The following is a 22555-nucleotide window of genomic DNA, read 5'->3' on the forward strand; positions in this document are numbered from 1 at the left end:
TCAAGAGCCATGCTGTAACGGTCGTCTTTCGGTGAGTGAGTAGACCAAGGCGCAGCGGGTGATGAATACATAATGTTTTATTGACAAGACGGAAAAACACGAAAACGAAATACACTTGAAATATTTAACAAAATAACAAAACGAACTAGACAGACCTAAACTATGAACTTACATGAAACGAGGAACACATAAACAGGAACGAACGAGACGAGACAGTACCGTGTGGTGCAAAATACACAGACACAGCGACAATCACCCACAAACAAACAGTGAGAACAACCTACCTTAATATGACTCTCAATTAGAGGAAAACGCAAAACACCTGCCTCTAATTAAGAGCCATACCAGGCAACCCAAAACCAACATAGAAACAGAAAACATAGACTGCCCACCCAAAACTCACGCCCTGACCATCACACACATACCAAAACAACAGAAAACAGGTCAGGAACGTGACACATGCGTCCTCCGAAACACAACCCAACCAAGCCGCACTGCTTCTTGACACAATGCACATCTGACCCGGAAGCCAGCCACACCAATGTGTCGGAGGAAACACTGTACACCTGGCGACCTGGTCAGCGTGCAATGCGCCCGGCCCGCCACAGGAGTCACTAGTGCGCGATGAGACAAGGATACCCTTGCCGGCCAAACCGGCAGGAAACCTCCCCAACCCGGACGACGCTGGGCTAATTGTGCGCCGCCCCATGGGCCTCCCGGTCGCCGCCGTCTGCAACAGAGCCTGGGCTCGAACCCAGAATCTCTGGTGGCACAGATAGCACTGCGATGCAGTGCCTTAGACCACTGCGCCACACGGGAGGCCCCCTGAGCAGTGTATTATCATCCTGAAACGAGGTGATGGCGGCAGATGAATGGCATGACAATGGGCCTCAGGATCTCGTCATGGAATCTCTGTGCATTCAAAATGCCATTGATAAAATGCAAATTTGTTCATTGTCTGTAGTTTAAGCTTGCCCATACCATAATCCCACAGCCACCATGGGGCACTCTGTTCGCAGCATTGACATCTGCCCAGTACAGTTAAAACTGGGATTAAGCCGTGAAGAGCACACTTTTCCAGTGTGCCAGTGGACATCGAAGGTTTGTGCAGAAATTCTTTGATTGTGAAAGCACACAGTTTCCTCAGCTGTCTGGGTGGCTGGTCTCAGACAATCCCACAGGTGAAGAAGCCAGATGTGGAGGTCCTGGGCTGGTGTAGTTACACGTGGTCTGCGGTTGGGAGGCCAGTTGGACGTACTGCCAAATTCTCTAAAACGATGTCGCTTATGGTAGAGAAATTAACATTAAATTCTCTGGCAACAGCTCTGGTAGACATTCCTTCAGTCAGCATGCCAATTGCACACTCCCTCAAAACTTCTGTGGCATTGTGTTGTGACAAAACCACACATTTTAGAGTGTCCTTTCATTGTCCCCAGCACAAGGTGCACCTGTGTAATGACCATGCTGTTTAATCATCTTCTTGATATGCCACACTTGTCATATGGATGGATTATCTTGGCAAAGGTGAAATGCTCACTAACAGGGATGTAAACAAATTTGTGCACAACGTTTGCGAGAAATAAGCTTTTTTGGTACATTTCTGTGATCTTCTATTTCAGCTCATGAAACATAGGACCAATACTTTACATGTTGCATTTATATTTTGTTCAGTGTAAATTTATTGTGCCTAGACTTAAGTTTATTGCTCTGTATAGTTTGTACATTATGCAATTTAAAAAGGAAAGTTTGATGTGTCAGTCCAAATGTCCTTGTGAGACACTTCTCTACTTCACAGTTGCCTAGTATAGGCTAGGCTTATTACGTTTGTCTTGTAATGTCTTATTTCCTGGCTTTACAGCATATTGTATAACTGAAAAAAGACATTTATTTTTAGTACTCTGTAGCCTACTATATACACATTAGACAATGTATTCAATATACTGTAATTACAAGTAGGTTTGTCTCTTTGGTATGCCTAATAACAGCAAAAGGACAAACTATGACTAACAGACAGTCAAACTACTGTACACATAAACCATCATGTTGTGCACTGCACAAATGTGAAGAAAAGCTACTATTTTCCAGATCTGGGGTTGGCTTGTTCACGGAGGTCCTCTTAGCTCTTGCTTGTCCGTCCCATTACCCATTGCATTACAGACAGGATCCGGTGCTTTTATGGTGCTGGGTAAACACAACTTAAAAGATCACACAGTATCAGGAACCAGTTAATCAAATGAATGAAAGTGTAAAATTGCTGCTGCTTTCTGAGATCTTTCGTTCAGACCCAGGATCACACAGATAGGACATCCAAATTAAGCAGTTTAAAACAAATCATTTATAAACCACGAGATGGTGGATACAAGAACAGTAAAACTAGGTGCACAAATACACACTTCTGTGTGACAAACACTCAAAACTATGCACTCTTCTGTTCACACAGGTAACGTGGTGGAGTTCTTGGTCATTAGATATGACACGTACATAGATACAAACCCATTTGTGATCAGTCACACAAATAACACTCTCTGCTTTTCTCACTCTATTACCCAAACTAGAAGAATTTATCAGTAGTCACAAGTAATATTGACATTTAAAGGGGAAATCTAAAGTTGCTACATACATTTTTGGACTCTGTATACCCATTGATTCTTGAAGAATATAACAGATTCCTCATGAGCATGGTTCAACTGTCGTACCTCATCAGAACCCAAAATATCAGCTTGTTTTACGCAAATGTTTATAAACAAGTTCAATGTAAACAAACACTGTATAGCCTCAGACATGGTTAAAACTAGAATGTTGATTTCATGGATGGTCAGTCCTTGAGCTGTCCATGGGTTTCAAAGTGGTTCCATTTTTCCAGGCTTATCCCTTAGCCTTTTACCAAAACACAAGCGTTATTGTTCCAATGGCGGATTGCCCTTTAAAGGTCGAGAAACAAAACTTGCCTAAATAGCAGGCTACACACAAGTGTATACAGTTTGTGGAGGGTTAAAAGTGCGGGAAACCATAAGCAAGTCAGTATGTAAACTACAGTAGAATTTGCCTCTGTTGGACTGTGGGGCTTTTAGAGAATAACACTATTTTGGGGAGAACAGTGTTCATCCATTTCTCCTTAGATGTAAGGGCTTTATTTCCAGTTTCCCTCAGGAAAAAATTACTCAGAGGTCCTAGTATTTCCTCTGCTTTGCTCATTCGATGATGAAAAAGTGGCAGAGGTTCACATTCAGCATAAACAACTTGAAGCAATATTGACCACTCCTCCTCTCAGCGGAACATCATTTGTACAAACTCTGTGAAAAGAGAGGATAAGATCTGTCAAAGATTAGAAGTTCAGACAGTGTGTGTGTGTCTGGTGTGTGTGTGGTAAAATATGCATATTTTTGCTCTGTGTGGGAGTTGACAGTATCATATGTCTATATTTGACTCACAATGATTTGACCCATAGTTGTTTATGATGGAGACCACACTTTCCTTACATGGTTGAAACACAGTTTGCAAATATCAAAGCTTTGCCAGAAAGTGGATAAAAGGAAGGAAATATGAGAGCGAAGAGTAAGGAAGACCAGTCGACATCAAGCATTCATGAAGCACTCCTGTCCCAGCAGGTAGAGACTACCTTGCATACAGCATAAGTAGCAAAGTCTCTAGCCATTACAATATTATCTGTGATTGTATTAGTATGCTGGTATAGATAAACAAGATCTGCATCAGCTTACCTTCAAAGTCAACATGCCCATCACCATTCAAGTCAATGTCCCTCAGGATATCCTCTATGTCCCTGTGGCCAACCTACAGTCCAGTAACATAGGAGGAATAAGTCTGTGCAAAACAAACAGTTTTTAGTAGTGATGCATACATTGATTAAGCTACTCTGACAGACTTGATTCTGTAACCTCACCTGTTGTCCCAGCAACTTCCTCATGGTTTCTCTCAGCTCAGCTTATAGCTCCATCACCATTGGTGTCAAACTTCAAGAGGAAAAAACAAATGATCACATTCATAATCCAGAGCATGAAATATTAGAGAGACAACATAACTACTTTTCTCCGTATCACCCTCTCCTCCCTCCGGTTTCTCACCTCTTTGAAGGCATCCTTCACACCAATCATATCTGCAGTTTCAGCGAGAAGTTTGGGGCCCATCATCTCCACAAAATCCTCAAAATCAACATGAACTCCCACTTTACAAAAAGAGAAGAAACAAGAGAGAAATAAGAAGATGTTAGGGGAGGGAATTAGCAAACCATGGTGTAATGTACCTGTACTGCAAGTACACTATATATACAAAAGTCTGTGGACATCCCTTCAAATTAGTGGATTTGGCTATTTCAGCCACACCGGTTGCTGACAGGTGTATAAAATCAAGCACACCGCCATGCAATCTCCATAGATAAACATTGGCAGTAGAATGGCCTTACTGAAGAGCTCAGTGACTTTCAAAATGGCACCGTCATAGGATGCCACCTTTCCAATAAGTCAGTTTGTCAAATTTGTCCCCTGCTAGAGCTGCCCCGGTCAACTGTAAGTGCTGTTATTATGAAGTGCAAACGTCTAGGAGCAACAACGGCTCACCCGCTGAGTGCTAAAGCACATAGAAATCGCACATAGAAAAACCTTACGAACAATCTCCTCTGGCCTCAGCTTTCTGTCCTATTAGGGCAAAGAAGACAGTCTCAGTGTAATCAGAATTGGCAATAAAATTCAGTTAACAATTAATAAAAATCAACATCATGAATAAGTCATTTAGTGATAATAACAAAAGTCGTTCCTATTATATTCTTACACTAACAATGCCAGGAACAAAGTGACTTTGAAAGGTAAATCAGCGGTCTGCTCCATGATAATTTATTCTGGTGCAACTCAAGCAAGGGACAATAGCAATATAGTAAAGAATGAAGTCACTGGAATGTTTTCAAACATCTAATGACACCCGTTCAGACTGCTCCCTGTGTCATTAGACACACAGCACAACCGGGAAACGCCTGTCTTTCAGTCTGCAAAAGAATGTAGCTGTGTTCTTTTGTCAGGTCTGGCTTACAATGAAAGCAACCTTTAAAGGATACAGAGGACAGATAGGGAGAGAGACATATCCCAGAACCCTTAGGGGTTAACCTGCAGAAGCAGAGAGAAGTGTAAACACAGCATCAACTCTGACGTCAGGCCCAAAGAACTGTCTGACTGGAACCACTCACACAGAAAACAGAGAGGCCCAAAGAGATACTGTTGGCTAAACATCAAGCAGCCATCAGGAGCCACAGCTAAGTCTTCGTCAACAACCTAAATCACACAGACCGCAGGTGTTTCCTTTGACATCATACACAACACAAACATAAAATGTAAAACAAAGTGTGTTGAACATGGCGTATGTAGCCCCAGGTAAGTCCATGTTTGCTGTCTCAGCACACACCACACATGAAATCAAATGTTATTTGTCATATGCACCAAATACAACCTTACCATGAAATGCTTACTTACAAGCCCTTAACCAACAATGCAGAGTAAGAAAATGCTAAATATTAAAGTAAAAAAAGTAGCACAATTAAATAATCACGAGGCTATATACAGGGGGTACCGGTACCGAGTCAATGTGCCAGGGTACAGATCAGTCGAGGTAATTGAGGTCATATGTACATGTGGGTAGGGGTAAAGTGACTATGCATAGATAATAAACAGCGAGTAGCAGCAGCGTAAAACAGGGGGGGGGGGTCAATGCAAATAGTCTGCGTAGCCATTTGATTAACTGTTCAGCAGTTGTATGCCTTGGGGGTAGAAGCTGTAAAGGAGCCTTTTGGACATAGACTTGGCGCTCCGGTACTGCTTGCCGTGTGGTAGCAGAGAAAATAGTCAATGACTTGGGTGGCTGGAGTCTGACAATTTTTAGGGCCTTTGACGCCGCTTGGTATGGAGGTCCTGGATTGCAGTAAGCTTGGCCCCAGTGATGTACTGGGCCGTACACACTATCCTCTGTAGTGCCTTGCAGTTGGATGCCGAGCAGTTACCATACCAGGCGGTGATGCAACCAGTCACGCTGCTCTCGATGGTGCAGCTGTAGAACTTTGAGGATCTGAGGACCATTGCCAAATCTTTTCAGTCTCCGGAGGGGGAATACAGTGCATTCGGGAAGAATTCAGACCCCTTCCCCTTTTCCACAGTTACAGCTTAATTGTAAAATGGATGACGTTATTTTTCCCCCTCATCAATCTACACACAATACCCCCATAATGACAAAGCGAAAACAGAAATACCTTATTTACATAAGAATTCAGACCCTTTTCTATGACACTCGAAATTGAGCTCAGGTACATCCTGTTTCCATTGATCCTCCTTGAGATGTTTCTACAACTTGTAGTCCACCTGTGGTAAATTAGATTAATTGGACATTGGAAAGGCACACACCTGTCTATATAAGGTTGCACAGTTGTAATTGCATGTCAGAGCAAAAACCAAGCCAGGAGGTCAAGACAGGATTGTGGCAAAGCACAGATCTGGGGAAGGTTACCAAAACATTTCTGCAGCATTGGAGGTCCCCAAGAACAGTTGCACCCATCATTCTTAAATGGAAGAAGTTTGGAACCACCAAGACTCATCCTAGAGCTGGCCACCCAGCCAAACTGAGCAAGCGGGGGAGAAGGGCCTTAGACAGGGAAGTGACCAAGAACCCGATGGTCACGCTAACAGAGCTCCTCTATGGAGATGGGAGAAACTTCCAGAAGGACAACCATCTCTGCAGCACTCCACCAATCAGGCCTTTATGGTAGAGTGGCCAGACGGAAGCCATTCCTCAGTAAGGCACATGACAGCCTGCCAAAAGGCACCTAAAGGACTCTCAGACCATGAGAAACAAGATTCTCTGGTCTAATGAAAACAAGATTGAACTCTTTGGCATGAATGCCAAGCGTCATGTCTGGAGGAAACCAGGCACTGCTCATCACCCTATAGTGAAGCATGGTGGTGGCAGCATCATGCTGTGGGGATGTTTTTCAGCGGCAGTGACTGGGAGACAAGTCAGGATCAAAGGAAAGATGAACGGTGCAAACCTGCTTCAGGGAGCTCAGGACCTCAGACTGAGGCTAAAAAGTTATCCTTCCAACAGGACAACAAGCCTTAGCACACAGCCAAGACAATGCAGGAGTGGCTTTGGGACGTGTTTCTGAATGTTCTTGAATGGCCCAGTCAGAGCCCGGACCTGAACCCGATCTAACATCTCTGGAGACCTGAAAATAGCTGTGCAGCGACGCTCCCCATCCAACCTGACAGACCTTGAGAGGATCTGCGGAGAAGAATGGGAGAAACTTCCAAAATACAGGTGTGCCAAGCTTTTAGCATCATACCCAAGAAGACGCGAGGCTGTAATCGCTGCCAAAAGTGCTTCAACAAAGTACTGAGTAAAGGGTCTGAATACTTATGTTAATGTGATATTTCAGTTTTTGCATTGTCATTATGGGGTATTGTGTGTAGACTGATGAGTGAAAACGTAATAAAACATGGAAAAAGTCAAGTGGTCTGAATACTTTCCGAAAGCACTATAGGCATTGTCGTGCCCTCTTCACAACTGTCTTGGTGTGTTTGGACCATGATAGTTTGTTGGTGATGTGGACACCAAGGAACTTGAAGCGCTCAACCCGCTCCACTATAGCTCCATCAATGTAAATGGGGGCATGCTCAGCCCTCCTTTTCCTGTAGTCCACAATCAGCTCCTTTGTCTTGCTCACGTTGTGGGAGAGGTTGTTGTCCTGGAACCACACTGCCAGGTCTCAGGCTTTCGGTGATCAGGCCTACCACCGTTTTGTAGTCGGCAAACTTAATGATGGCCACGCAGTCGTGGGTGAACAGGGAGTACAGGAGAGGACTAAGCATGCACCCGAGGGGCCCCTGTGGCAGATATGTTGTTGCCTACCCTTACCACCTTACCACCGTCCGGAAGTCCAGGATCCAGTTGCAGAGGGAGGTTTTTAGTCCACGGGTCCTTAGCTTAGTAATGAGCTTTGAGGGCAATATGTTGTTGAATGCTGAGCTGTAGTCAATGAACAGCATTATCATGTAGGTGTTCCTTTTGTCCAGATGGCAGTGTGGAGTGCAATAGAGATTGCGTCATCTGTGGATCTGTTGGGGCGGTATGTGAATTGGACTGTGTCTAGGGTTTCTGGGATGATAGTGTTGATGTGAGCCATGAACAGCCTTTCAAAGCACTTCATGGCTACAGACGTGAATGCTATGGGTCAGTAGTCATTTAGGCAGGTCACCTTGGTGTTCTTGGGCACAGGAACTATGGTGGTCTGCTTGAAACATGTAGGTATTACATACTGTCAGGAAGAGGTTGAAAATGTCGGTTGGTCAGGAGAGCGTGATCACACAGTTGTCTGGAACAGCTTGTTCTCTCATGCATGCTTCAGTGTTGCTTGCCTCGAAGCGCGCATAGAAGTAATTTAGCTTGTCTGGTAGGCTCATGTCTCTGGGCAGCTCATGGCTGGGCTTCACTTTGTAATCCTTAATAATTTGCAAGCCCTGCCACATCCGATGAGCATCAGAGCCGGTGTAGTAGGATTCAATCTTAAATGTATTGATGTTTTGCCTGTTTGACGGTTCGTCGGGGGATTTCTTATAAGCGTCCGGATTAGTGTCCAGCTCCTTGAAAGCAGCAGCTCTAGACTGTAGATCAGTGCAGATGTTGCCTGTAATCCATGGCTTCTGGTTGGGATATGTACGTACATTCCCTGTGGGGATGACGTCGTCGATGCACTTATGGATGAAGCTGGTGACTGATGTGGTATACTCCAATGCCATCGGCTGAATCCCGGAACATATTCCAGTCTGTGCTAGCAAAACAGTCCTGTAGCTTAGCATCTGTGTCATCTGACCACTTCCATGTTGAGCGAGTCACTGGTACTTCCTGCTTTAGTTTTTGGTTGTAAGCAGGAGGATAGAATTATGGACGGATTTGCCAAATGGATGTGTTAAAATGTCTGATTGCATTTACCAAACAAACACACACACGGATACAAAAATATATATGGGTTTGTGTGTCGAGATTTATTATTGTCCAGGTCTTTGTGCAGGAAGATGCAGGTGGTCCCATAATGTTGTGAATGAGAGTGCAGTTTTGTGCTAGGGCCATGAGGGGCTCTTGAAAGGCCCCTGTAAGGGCAAAGCCCCTTTCCTCGCAGAACTGCACCACTCTTTACTGTCTCCTGTCTTCATGGACCAGCTTTCTAGGGGGGCAAGGGTATATGGACGGCAGTTAAATGTGATTTATGCTTGATCCGGCAATGCAGAGGACTCTGCATTTCTCCGTATAGCTCCGCATTGACATGATTGGTTGACGGTAGGTGGGGGCGGTACATTCTGTATAAACACCTCCTTGACAAGTTCCTTCACAACAAACATGGAGAACTTTGACGAAAGGCTATCAGAATAAGTTCGCAAATATAAACATCTTTATGGTACCTCATGTAGTGATTTAATGTAGGGATTTCAAAGACACAAAAACTGTTTTTAACTCCTGGAAAAAGATAATTGGGATAGAAGGACGCTGGATTAGCACAGATTCAAAAAATCTGATTTAACAAAGTGTATATTCGTCAAATCCATCATGACTGATGTATTGTAACAAGCCCAATGTGGTTATTAAAATCCGATTTGGATATATTTTGCTGGTTTCGCTGCATAACATTTAGAAGTTGTCCCTTTTCAGGTTTAGAAGAAGTGACTGCTAAATGCTAACTCTCGTTCGTATAAGCTGGTAGCATAGCTACAGTAGCATAGAGAAATCAGTTGTGGAAGTCAAAGTAGTTTTCAACTGTAATGCAGATGATTGATGACGATGACCTGAACATGTATTGGGGTTGACAACGGTTTGGTTGAGTTCCATTGACCTCTTTACGAGATCTATGAAAGGGGAAGCTTGAAACAAGAAGTGGAGACAGGCAGTTGCGGGACCAAAAAAATGAAGGGTTGAAGGGGAGATGCAGGTGGGAAAATGGTGTTGCCTTTTTACTTCATCATTTCTTGGCTGAGCTCCTATGTCAAGCACCGGGAAACTAAAGTGCAAGAAATATGAATGTTCTGACTTCTGCGGAAGTTGCATTGCAGTAAATGCTGTATGGCCACTGCTGATGTCACAAAGTGCTGTACAGAAACCCAGCCTAAAACCCCAAACAGCAAACAATGTAGGTGTAGAAGCACGGTGGCTAGGAAAAACTCCCTAGAAAGGCCAGAATCTAGGAAGAAACCTAGAGAGGAACCAGGCTACGAGGGGTGGCCAGTCAGCAGCTATGGGACAGCTATGGGACAGAATGGATAGAGGCACAGTTGTGAGTTGTATTGTGTGTGTGAGCAGGGGCACAACTTTCACTGGGGATGCGGGATAGATGTCCCCCCCGCATTCAGAAATTGCATTCCCCCCAGTTTTATCATTGGATTGTGATACAAAACGAGGCAAAGGTGTGCTTTAGGACCATGCGGACGATTCCGAGTGGTCAGGTAGGCTGTTTGGAGTGTTTAACTGACTGGATAAAAAATGTTCCCCCACTTCTAAAACCAAAGATGACCAAACTAAAACCTGTCTGTAATTCTCTAATTTCTTTAAAAATGTTGTAAGGGCTGCAGTGCATAATATCGATTTGACATTTGTCTATTTTTTAAATTTTATTTATTGTATTTTGTTTCCTCACAATTATTATTTTTTAAATTTAAAATAAATACATTTTACCCCCTTTTCTCCCCAATTTTCGTGGTATCCAATCGCTAGTAATTACTATCTTGTCTCATCGCTACAACTCCCGTACGGGCTCGGGAGAGACGAAGGTCGAAAGCCACGCGTCCTCCGAAGCACAACCCAACCAAGCCGCACTGCTTCTTAACACAGCGCGCCTCCAACCCAGAAGCCAGCCTCACCAATGTGTCGGAGGAAACACCGTGCACCTGGCCCCCTTGGTTAGCGCGCACTGTGCCCGGCCCACCACAGGAGTCGCTGGAGCCCGATGAGACAAGGATATCCCTACCGGCCAAACCCTCCCTAACCCGGACGACGCTAGGCCAATTGTGCATCGCCCCACGGACCTCCCGGTCGCGGCCGGCTGCGACAGAGCCTGGGCGCGAACCCAGAGATTCTGGTGGCACAGCTAGCGCTGCGATGCAGTGCCCTAGACCACTGCGCCACCCGGGAGGCACACAATTATTATTTTTAACGTCTTCCTTCTAGCTAGCCCATCTAGGTAATTGAAAAAAAGTTATTTTTTGAATTGATTTAATTTTCTTCTTAGGGAAAAATTGTGACGCTAAATGTTTTTATCTATTTGCCTAGGGACTACAGCTGAAAACTATCCAGCAGAAATGTTAATTGATATACATTGTCCCTGTCAAATAATAAAATATATATATATATGAATGACCTGTTCAAAGTGCTTAGGGCCCTGCCTTCGACCTGTTAATTATGTCATGCTGCATCTCAGTCATATTGTAATACTTATCAGTCCTTAGCTTGTGCTGCTAGCTTTTACCAAATGTAATTTCTACAATGTAGAAAATAGTAAAAATAAAGAAAAACCCTAGAATGAGTAGCTGTGTCCAAACTTTCTACTGGTACTGTATATTTTTGGTTGTTGTTTCTGTGTAATACTACTAGCCACCTAGCAATTTTATGACGATGGCTTTAGCTTGACCAGATAGGTTCCCAACCTCATGACTAGCTACCAAGATGCCATTTCAGGCTATCCATTTTTTAAAATGTTTTTATTTCACCTTTATTTAACCAGGTAGGCCAGTTGAGAACAAGTTCTCATTTACAACTGTGACCTGGCCAAGATAAAGCAAAGCAGCGTGACAAAAACAACAACACAGAGTTACACATGGGATAAACAAACGTACAGTCAATAACACAATAGAAAAATCTAGATACAGTGTGTGCAAACGTAGTAAGATTAGGGAGGTAAAGCAATAAATAGGCCATAGTGCTGAAATAATTACAATTTAGCATTAACACTGGAGTGATAGACGTGCAGATGATGATGTGCAAGTAGAGATACTGGGGTGCAAAAGAGCAAAAATAAATAATATGGGGATGAGGTAGTTGGGTGGGCTATTTACAGATGGGCTGTGTACAAGTACAGTGATCGGTAAGCTGCTCTGACAGCTGATGCTTAAAGTTAGTGAGGGAGATACAAGTCTCCAGCTTCAGTGATTTTTGCAATTCGTTCCAGTCATTGGCAGCAGAGAACTGGAAGGAAAGGCGGCCAAAGGAGGAGTTGGCTTTGGGGATGACCAGTGAAATACACCTGCTGGAGCGCGTGCTATGGGTGAGTGTTGCCATGGTGACCAGTGAGCTGAGATAAGGCAGGGCTTTACCTAGAAAAGACTTATAGATGACCTGGGTGCCAGTGGGTTTGGCGACGAATATGAAGTGAGGGCCAGCCAACGAGACCATACATGTCGCAGTGGTGGGTAGTATATGGGGCTTTGGTGACAAAACTACATCTAATTTGCTGAGCAGAGTGTTGAAGGCTATTTTGTAAATGACATCGCCGAAGTCAAGGATCGGTAGAATAGTCAGTTTTACGAGGGTATGTTAGCAGCATGAGTGAAGGAGGCTTTGTTGCGAAATAGACAGCCGATTCTAGATTTAATTTTGGATTGGAGATGCTTAATGTGAGCCTGGAAGGAGAGTTGACAGTCTAACAGTCTGACACCTAGAATATGTAGACAACTACAAATACCTAAGTCAGAACCGTCCAAATAGTGATGCTAGGCGGGCAGCGATCGGTTGAAGAGCATACATTTAGTTTAACTAGCATTTAAGAGCAGTTCGAGGCCACGGAAGGAGTGTTGTATGGCATTGATGCTCGTCTGGAGGTTTGTTAATACAGTGTCCAAAGAAGGGCCAGAAGTATACAGAATGGCGTCATCTGCGTAGAGGTGGATCAGAGAATTACCAGCAGCAAGAGCGACATCATTGATATATACAGAGAAAAAAGTCGGTCTGAGAATTTAACCATGTGGCACTCCCATAGCGACTGCCAGAGGTCTGAACAACAGGCCCTCCGATTTGACACACTGAACTATATCTGAGAAGTAGTTGGTGAACCAGGCGAGGCAGTCATTTGAGAAACCAAGGCTGTTGAGTCTGCCGATAAGAATGCGGTGATTGATAGTCGAAAGCCTTGGCCAGGTCGATGAAGACGGCTGCACAGTACTGTCTTTTATCATGGCGGTTATGATATCGTTTAGAACCTTGAGGTGCACCCTTGACCAGCTCGGAAAACAGCGCAGAATGTACGGTGGGATTCAAAATGGTCGGTGATCTGTTTGTTAACTTGGCTTTCGAAGACTTTAGAAGGGCAGGATGGATATAGGTCTGTAACAGATTGGGTCTAGAGTGTCTCCCCCTTTAAGAGGGTGATGACCGCGGCAGCTTTCCAAATCTCAGACAATACGAAAGAGAGGTTGGTAATAGGGGTTACAACAATTGCGGCAGATAATTTTAGAGAGAGAGAGAGGGTCCAGATTGTCTAGCCCAGCTGATATTTAGGGGTCCAGATTTTGCATCTCTTTCAGAACATCAGCTATCTGGATTTGGGTGAAGGAGAAGCAGGGGAGGCTTGGACATGTTGCTGTGAAATTTCAGCATTTTTGCTGGCCTTCCTCAGCCAGGATTCAGACACGGCTAGGACATCAGGGTTGGCAGAGTGTGCTAAAGCAGTGAATAAAACAAACTTAGGGAGGAGGCTTCGGATGTTAACATGCATGAAACCAAGGCTTTTACGGTTACAGAAGTCAACAAATGATAGCACCTGGAGAATAGGTGTGGTGCTGGTGGCTGCAGGGCCTGGGTTAACTTCTACATCGCCAGAGGAACAGAGGATGAGTAGGATAAGGGTACGGCTAAAGGCTACAAGAACTGGTCGCCTAGTGCATTGGGGACAGAGAATAAAAGGAGCAGATTTCTGGGCGTGGTAGAATAGATTCAGGGCATAATGTACAGACAAGGGTATGGTAGGATGTGAGTACAGTGGAGGTAAACCTAGGCGTTGAGTGACAATGCGAGAGATTTAATCTCTGGTGGCACCAGTTAAGCCAGGTGAGGTCTCCACCTGGCTTGACTACTTCCGGCGCTGACAGAGATGGCCGCCTCGCTTCGCGTTCCTAGGAAACTATGCAGTATTTTTTTTAACGTGTTATTTCTTACATTGGTACCCAAGGTAATCTTAGGTTTCATTACAGACAGTCGGGAGGAACTACTGAATATAAGAGCAACGTCAACTCACCATCATTACGACCAGGAATACGACTTTCCCGAAGCGGATCCTGTGTTCTGCCCACCACCCAGGACAATGGATCGGATCCCAGCCGGCGAACCTGAACAACGTCGCCGTAAAAGGGGCAAACGAAGCGGTCTTCTGGTCATACTCCGGAGACGGGCACATCGCTCACCACTCCCTAGCATACTACACGCAAATGTCCAGTCTCTTGACAACAAGGTTGATGAAAACTGAGCAAGGGTAGCATTCCAGAGAGACATCAGAGACTGTAACGTTCTTTGCTTCACGGAAACATGGCTCACACGAGAGACACTATCGGAGTCGGTGCAGCCAGCTGGTTTCTTCACGCATCGCACCGACAGAAACAAGCATCTTTCTGGTAAGAAGAGGGGCGGGGGGGGGGGGGGGGGGGGGCCTTATGATTAACGAGACGTGGTGTGATCATAACAACATACAGGAACTCAAGTCCTTCTGTTCACCTGACTTAGAATTCCTCATATTCAAATGTCGACCGCATTATCTACCAAGAGATTTCTCTTCGATTATAATCACAGCCGTATATATTCCCCCCCAAGCAGACACATTGATGGCCCTGAACAAACTTTATTTGACTATGTAAACTGGAAACCACATATCCTGAGGCTGCATTCATTGTAGCTGGGGATTTTAACAAGGCTAATCTAAAAACAAGACTCCCTAAATTCTATCAGCATATCGATTGTGCAACCAGTGCTGGTAAAACCATGGATCATTGTTATTCTAACTTCCGCTACGCATATAAGGCCCTCCCCCGCCCTCCTTTCGGAAAAGCTGACCATGACTCCATTTTGTTGCTTCCAGCCTACAGACAGAAACTAAAACAGGAAGCTCCCGCACTCATGTCTGTTCAACGCTGGTCCGACCAATCTGATTCCACGCTTCAAGACTGCTTCGATCACGTGGATTGGGATATGTTTCGCATTGCGTCCAACAACAACATTGACGAATATGCTGATGATTCGGAGAGCGAGTTCATTAGAAAGTGCATTGGCGATGTCGTACCCACAGCAACTATTAAAACATTCCCAAACCAGAAACCATGGATTGATGGCAGCATTCGCGCGAAACTGAAAGCGCGAACCACTGCTTTTAACCAGGGCAAGGTGACCGGAAACATGACCGAATACAAAACAGTGTAGCTATTCCCTCCACAAGGCAATCAAACAAGCTAAGCGTCAGTATAGAGACAAAGTAGTTGCAATTCAACGGCTCAGACACAAGAGGTATGTGGCAGGGTCTATAGTCAATCACTGATTACAAAAAGAAAACCAGCCCCGTCGCGGACCAGGATGTCTTGCTCCCAGACAGACTAAACAACTTCTTTGCTCGCTTTGAGGACAATACAGTGCCACTGACACGGCCCGCTACCAAAACCTGCGGACTCTCCTTCACTGCAGCCGACGTGAGTAAAACATTTAAACGTGTTAACCCTCGCAAGGCTGCAGGCCCAGACGGCATCCCCAGCAGCGTCCTCAGAGCATGCGCAGACCAGCTGGCTGGTGTGTTTACGGACATATTCAATCAATCCTTATCCCAGTCTACTGTCCCCACATGCTTCAAGAGGGCCACCATTGTTCCTGTCCCCAAGAAAGCTAAGGTAACTGAGCTAAACGACTACCACCCCGTAGCACTCACTTCCGTCATCATGAAGTGCTTTGAGAGACTAGTCAAGGACCATATCACCTCCACCCTACCTGACAACCTAGACCCACTCCAATTTGCTTACCGCCCCAATAGGTCCACAGACGACGCAATCGCAACCACACTGCCCTAACCCATCTGGACAAGAGGAATAACTACGTGAGAATTTAACACCATAGTACCCTCCAAACTCATCATCAAGCTCGAGACCCTGGGTCTCGATCCCACCCTGTGCCACTGGGTACTGGACTTCCTGACGGGCCGCCCCCAGGTGGTGAGAGTAGGTAACATCTCCACCCCGCTGATCCTCAACACTGGGGCTCCACAAGGGTGCATTCTGAGCCCTCTCCTGTACTCCCTGTTCACCCACGACTGCGTGGCTATGCACGCCTCCAACTCAATCATCAAGTTTGCGGACGACACTACAGTGGTAGGCTTGATTACCAACAACGACGAGACGGCCTACAGGGAGGAGGTGAGGGCCCTCGGAGTGTGGTGTCAGGAAAATAACCTCACACTCAACGTCAACAAAACAAAGGAGATGATCGTGGACTTCAGGAAACAGCAGAGGGAGCACCCCCCTATCCACATCGACGGGACAGTAGTGGAGAGGGTAGTAAGTTTTAAGTTCCTCGGCGTACACATCACAAACAAACTGAATTGGTCCACCCACACAGACAGCGTTGTGAAGAAGGCGCAGCAGCGCCAGATGTGGTAGAGAGAAGCAGTCCGATTTGCTCTGTGTTGATATCGTGCTATAAAGACTGGCACGTATTGTCCAAGCTAAAGCTGGAGGTGTCCGAGCTAAAGGTGAAGACCGCTAGCCGTGGCTAACAAAGACTAGTAGCTAGTTAGGAGCTAGCCAGCTAACGGAGGTTCCAGATATAAGGAATATAAATAGCAGATTCGTACCACATTGGGTGAGGCAGGTTGCAGGAAAGTATATTTAGTTCATAGATAGAAAGTGAGATGAAAAAATTAGTACGAGAAAAAAAAGAAGAAAAACAAAGACAACACACGTCTCCTACTCCATCTTGGATTTGATATAGTTAGAGTAGCTAGCTCAATTAAGTTAGAGTAGTTAGCTTGTCTAAATATCTTAACTGGCATGTCTGCTTGCAAGGTTGGTAGACTTTAGAAAAGCAAGCAATTACTAAATGTACTGAGTAAGACTCACTCCTTTCAATCTTTTACTCAGATTTTTTGCAGAGATGCAGAGAAGCATATTTAGTTTCTTAAAACAAAATAAAAGTCACGAGGATACAGACAGCTCAAGAGGTATGCATTAGATATGCAGATTATTATTATTTACATAGAATTAAGCACAATGATTATGGCTCTGCTGGAAAAAGCTGTTTCAGGTGTTTGAAAACTGCAATATTCTCATTCTCATCCAGAATTTTGGGGTGCATGATGCCCCTGTTCTAAATTCATGGTAAATGTACAGGTCAGCGATTAATAGATTTTTCTGCTCAACTGTCACCTGGCTCTATTTTCCCCATCTATCCTCCATTCTCCTACCCTCTCATCACCTCCCCTCTGTAGACTATGACTAGGTCACACTGACCTAACAGATATACGGAGGCAATTTCACAGAGAAAATCACAGAAGACGGAGAGAAAACCATGGAGGGAGAAGAAGAGAGAGGGAGGGAAACAGGGAGAGCATTGTAGCGTTGCATTCATTTTAGAACATTCTCTAATGGTCTGTTATAAAAAAAAAGTGAATAGGTAGAAGGAGCTGTCTGCTTTATTTGTCTCAGAAACAGTGTGTCCAAATAACACCTGCTATTTGGGGATCTGATAGTCCATGTGTTACGCTTCTCCCTGTGTCTCACTACCTCTCAATTACTGTGTCATGAAGAGCTGATTCATATTCAACTTATGCTTCACTGGCACACACTTCCTGACTGACTCAGAGTCCAGATGACAGAGAAAATAGATTGGCTGCTGAGCTGAGGGTTGTCATACCGACTCACTGACTTCCTTGTTAGAAGCACCAAAGCTTCAGTATGCAAACACTCAGCAAAAACACATTAAAAAGGAAACTAATTCACTATACTGCACCTATTCCGCAGGATACTTATTGAAATGATAACCAAAGTATGAGAAATAGCATATCACAAAACCTCATTACTATACAAGTCAAGAGCCCACTCCATGATGCCACACTCTCTAAGAGACCAGTACCAACTTCACTTTATGAACACTAAGGACCCCAGTCTGCAGGAGCACATTATTATGTTAACGGAGCAGGGATACAAGTCATTCCCTACTATAGGAATGTTTTCTGATCTCAGCATGTTCCATTTTGAGGAATACTATACATTATCAGAGTGGCCTCTAGTGTAAAGATCATGCCTGAATGTAGGTGCTATACCAACGTTAGTTGATGCATTATGACACTTAAACAACCCTGCTAAACAAATTCCTTAAACTCTATAGACAGGCCTATCTAAACATTAGTAAATCGACTATGTGAAGGCTTATGTCACTATGTAGTTTAAGCTCTGTGTATGAATAATAATTGGCTATTTATTTCTGGGCAATAATTAAAATATCTATAAACACATCCGAAACATGTTTGGAAAACACCTGCTCTGGGTGCAGTGATGTGTGGAACTTCTAAGATCCTTTAACCTTGACGAGATACTTCAAAGTGACTAGGCTACCTTCAAAGAGTAAAAAACAAAACAGATATCATCATAGCTTTTTGATCAATGTATATATGAATATGCAAATAGAATTGATATCAGTCTAATACAAATTAACACTTCAGAACCATTCTGCTCTCTCTTGCTCCTCTGTCTCTGACTTTCTCCTTCCTATGTGAACTACTGTAGAGTGCATTCTGAAAGTGTTCAGACCCCTTCAATTTTCCACTTTGTTACGTTACAGCCTTATCCTAAAATGGATTAAATTGTTTTTATACATTTTTGCAAATGTATACAAAATAGAAAACTGAAATATTAAATTTACATAAGTATTCAGACACTTTACTCAGTACTTTGTTGAAGCACCTTTGACAGAGATTACAGCCTCGAGTCTTCATGCGTATGACGCTACAAGTTTGGCACACCTGTATTTGGGGAGTTTCTCACATTCTTCTCTGCAGATCCTCTCAAGCTCTGTCAGGTTGGATGGGGAGCATTGCTGCATAGCTATTTTCAAGTCTCGCCAGAGATGTTTGATCAGGTTCAGGTCCGGGCTCTGGCTGGGCCTCTTGGACATTCAGAGACTTGTCCTGAAGCCACTCCTGCTTTGTCTTGGCTGTGTGCTTAGGGTCGTTGTCCTGTTGGAAGGTGAACCTTTGCCCCAGTCTGAGGTCCCGAGCGCTCTGGAGCAGGTTTTCATCAAGGATGTCTCTGTACTTTGCTCTGTTCATCTTTCCCTCAATCCTGACTAGTCTCCCAGTCCCTGCCACTGAAAAACATCCACACAGCATGATGCTGCCACCACTATGCTTCATCGTAGGGATGGTGCCAGGTTTCCTACAGACGTGAAGCTTGGCATTCAGGCCAAAGAGTTACATCTTGGTTTCATCAAACCAGACAATCTTGTTTCTCATAGTCAGAGTCTCTAAGTGCCTTTTGACAAACTTCAAGTGGACTGTGCCATGTGCCTTTTACTGAGGAGTAGCTTCTGTCTGGCCACTCTACCATAAAGGCCTGATTGGTGGAGTGCTGCAGAGATGGTTGTCCTTCTGGAAGTTTCTCCCATCTCCACAGAGGAACTCTGGAGCCCGGTCAGAGTGACCATTGGGTTTTTGGTCACCTCCCTGACCAAGGCCCTTCTCCCCCGATTGCTCAGTTTGGCCGGGCGGCCATCTCTAGGAAGAGTCTTGGTGGTTCCAAACCGTTTCCATTTAAGAATGTGGTGGTTTGCAGGCGGTGGATCGTCCCGGGTCGTTTTCCGGTGGTGTCGGTGATGCTTGGATGACTTGCAGTGTTCTCTCACACCTCGGCCCGAACCATGTTGCTCAGATGGGTCTTCCTGGTAGTTGTCAGCGGGTATCTGTCCGTTCGAGGCGTGGGGCTGGCTCTTACTAACTCGGGTCGTTGCCCTATTCTGGGTAACGTTGCCGAGTAGCGAAGGGTGGCACAGGGGTCTCCGCGCACTAAAGTCGCACTCTGCCGACAAGAATGACTCCTCTACGGCATTGCTGCTCACTTGAATTGCAGCTGGAAGATGATGACTTCGGTCGGTTCCTTTTAAGAATGATGGAGGCCACTGTGTTCTTGGGGACCTTCAATGCTGCAGACATTTTTTGGTACCCTTCCCCAGATCTGTGCCTCGACACAATCCTGTCTCTGAGCTCTATGAACAATTCCTTCGACCTCATGGTTTGGTTTTTGCTCTGACATGCACTGTCAACTGTGGGACCTTATTTAGACAGGTATGTGCCTTTCCAAATCATGTCCAATCAATTCAATTTACTACAGGTGGACTCCAAGTTGTAGAAACATCTCAATGATGATTAATGGAAACAGGATGCACCTGAGCTCAATTTCGAGTCTCATAGTAAAGGGTCTCAATACTTACGTAAATAAGATTTAATAAAAACATATTTTTATACATTTGCACATTTTTCTAAAAACCTGTATTCACTGTCATTATGGGCTATTGTGTGTAGATCGATTTTTAATTTTTAATTTGAATTATTTAATCAATTTTAGAATATGGCTGTAACATAACAAAATGTGGAAAAAGTTCTGAATACTTTCAGAATGTACTGTACATCCATGCTGAGAAACCATCAATCCAGGCATGGCTTTATACAGCAATGTGTGTAGCTGTGAATATATTACAATGCCAGAAAATGTATAGCTAATGTGTGCCCTGTGTGCTCCAAATGTGTGCATTGCTTTTCTGGATGACTTGATGTGAAACGTACAATGAGGATAGCCTATATGGTTTCCTATTCACGGTTCCCTGACAGAGGAGCTCTGATAAGAGGACTTACTGAAGCCATCTGCACTTTCACAGACAAGCTGAGCCATTATTAATGTAATTGATTTACTATGCTCGTCAGGCATGTTAAATAGCTGTGAGATTCCACTACAAGATGTTAATTGTGACCCTCAAATATTAGTTTTCATGCACTATCAATCACATTCAGACTACTACCTCTATCTGACATCAATACCCTGATAAAGGTAGGCCTATTGCTCCCTCTTAGGAAATAGCCTACATTACAGGGCTAGATGGGCCTTATTGATGATGAAATATAGCCTATTCCTATCTGTCCTTTCCACAATGTAATATGTTTAATCATAATGACCAAACTATTTGAAGAAGCGTATCCTTATAAATCAGTGATTCCTAGTTATTTTTCATAATTAAGAAATACTTTTAATTGGGCCTTACCTACCTAAAAAACCGAGCTGAGAATTGAGCGCAAAATGAAGTCGGTTTCAAAGGATGCCGCACTGGACCTTCCGGAGCGGTGAGAGGATCGGCTGGACACGGGGATAGGCGATGAGGAAGCTGGGGAAGGCATGCTGGCATTCCCGCTAGTGGGCGAACTTAGCCTTGTATAGTCCCTCGACTCAAAAAATAGCCCGGTGTCATCTCTGCAATCAGAGTGGGGCTGTATTCTGGGGTCCAAGTGGGTAGGGTGAGTGTGGCTGTGGTGGTTTGCAGGCGGTGGATCGTCCCGGGTCGTTTTCCGGTGGTGTCGGTGATGCTTGGATGACTTGCAGTGTTCTCTCACACCTCGGCCCGAACCATGTTGCTCAGATGGGTCTTCCTGGTAGTTGTCAGCGGGTATCTGTCCGTTCGAGGCGTGGGGCTGGCTCTTACTAACTCGGGTCGTTGCCCTATTCTGGGTAACGTTGCCGAGTAGCGAGGGTGGCACAGGGGTCTCCGCGCACTAAAGTCGCACTCTGCCGACAAGAATGACTCCTCTACGGCATTGCTGCTCACTTGAATTGCAGCTGGACGATGATGACTTCGGTCGGTTCCTGTCGTGCGTTCCGGGAAGTATGTCGATCTACCGCTTACCGAGGAAGAATTCAGCAAGGACGTCCTAGAATCGGATATGGGAAAAGAGGAACTCTAGATTGCGTATTGCGCCTAGTCTCGTTTCAGCAGTAGGCCTACTCATTGCCGTTTGGTTGTGTATTTTCTCACATTGTCGGCCTTCGTACGGTAACAACAAAACCATAGCTGCCTTCAAAAGCTGTTCTTAAAAGTTGTATTTACCACCTGATTGCTATGTGGCGCTGACGCAGGACGCGCGCAGATGCGTAACGAAAATCATAGCACTCTGTTCACGTCGCGTCACCTGTCACTACTATGAACATCCCTGGCACCTTGACATTTACAGTGTGTCGTTGTGGGAGCACCAAACTCCGTGCCCATAAATTATTGTTGTAGGCAGTAGTGTAAAGTACTTAAGTAAAGAATACTTGAAAGTACTACTTAAGTAGTTTTTTGGGGTATCTGTACCTTATTATTAATATTTTCACAACTTTTTACCCCATACACGTTCCCTGACACCCAAAAGTACTTGTTACAGTTTGAATGCTTAGCAGAATTGGAAAATGGCCTAATTCACACACTTCCCGAGAGAACATCGCGGGTCCTCCCCAGGGGAGCCACCAGGGATTTTGGGCCCCAT

At 44.6% G+C, this 22555-nt stretch overlaps 1 pseudogene; it reads right to left on the reverse strand.

The window, feature by feature from the left end:
* Positions 1–31: 31 nt before the first annotated feature.
* On the reverse strand, positions 32–22555 carry LOC129825896 (uncharacterized; annotated as a pseudogene).

This window comes from Salvelinus fontinalis, chromosome 28 (assembly GCF_029448725.1).
Source record: "Salvelinus fontinalis isolate EN_2023a chromosome 28, ASM2944872v1, whole genome shotgun sequence".
In the NCBI taxonomy this organism is placed as follows: Eukaryota; Metazoa; Chordata; class Actinopteri; order Salmoniformes; family Salmonidae; genus Salvelinus; species Salvelinus fontinalis.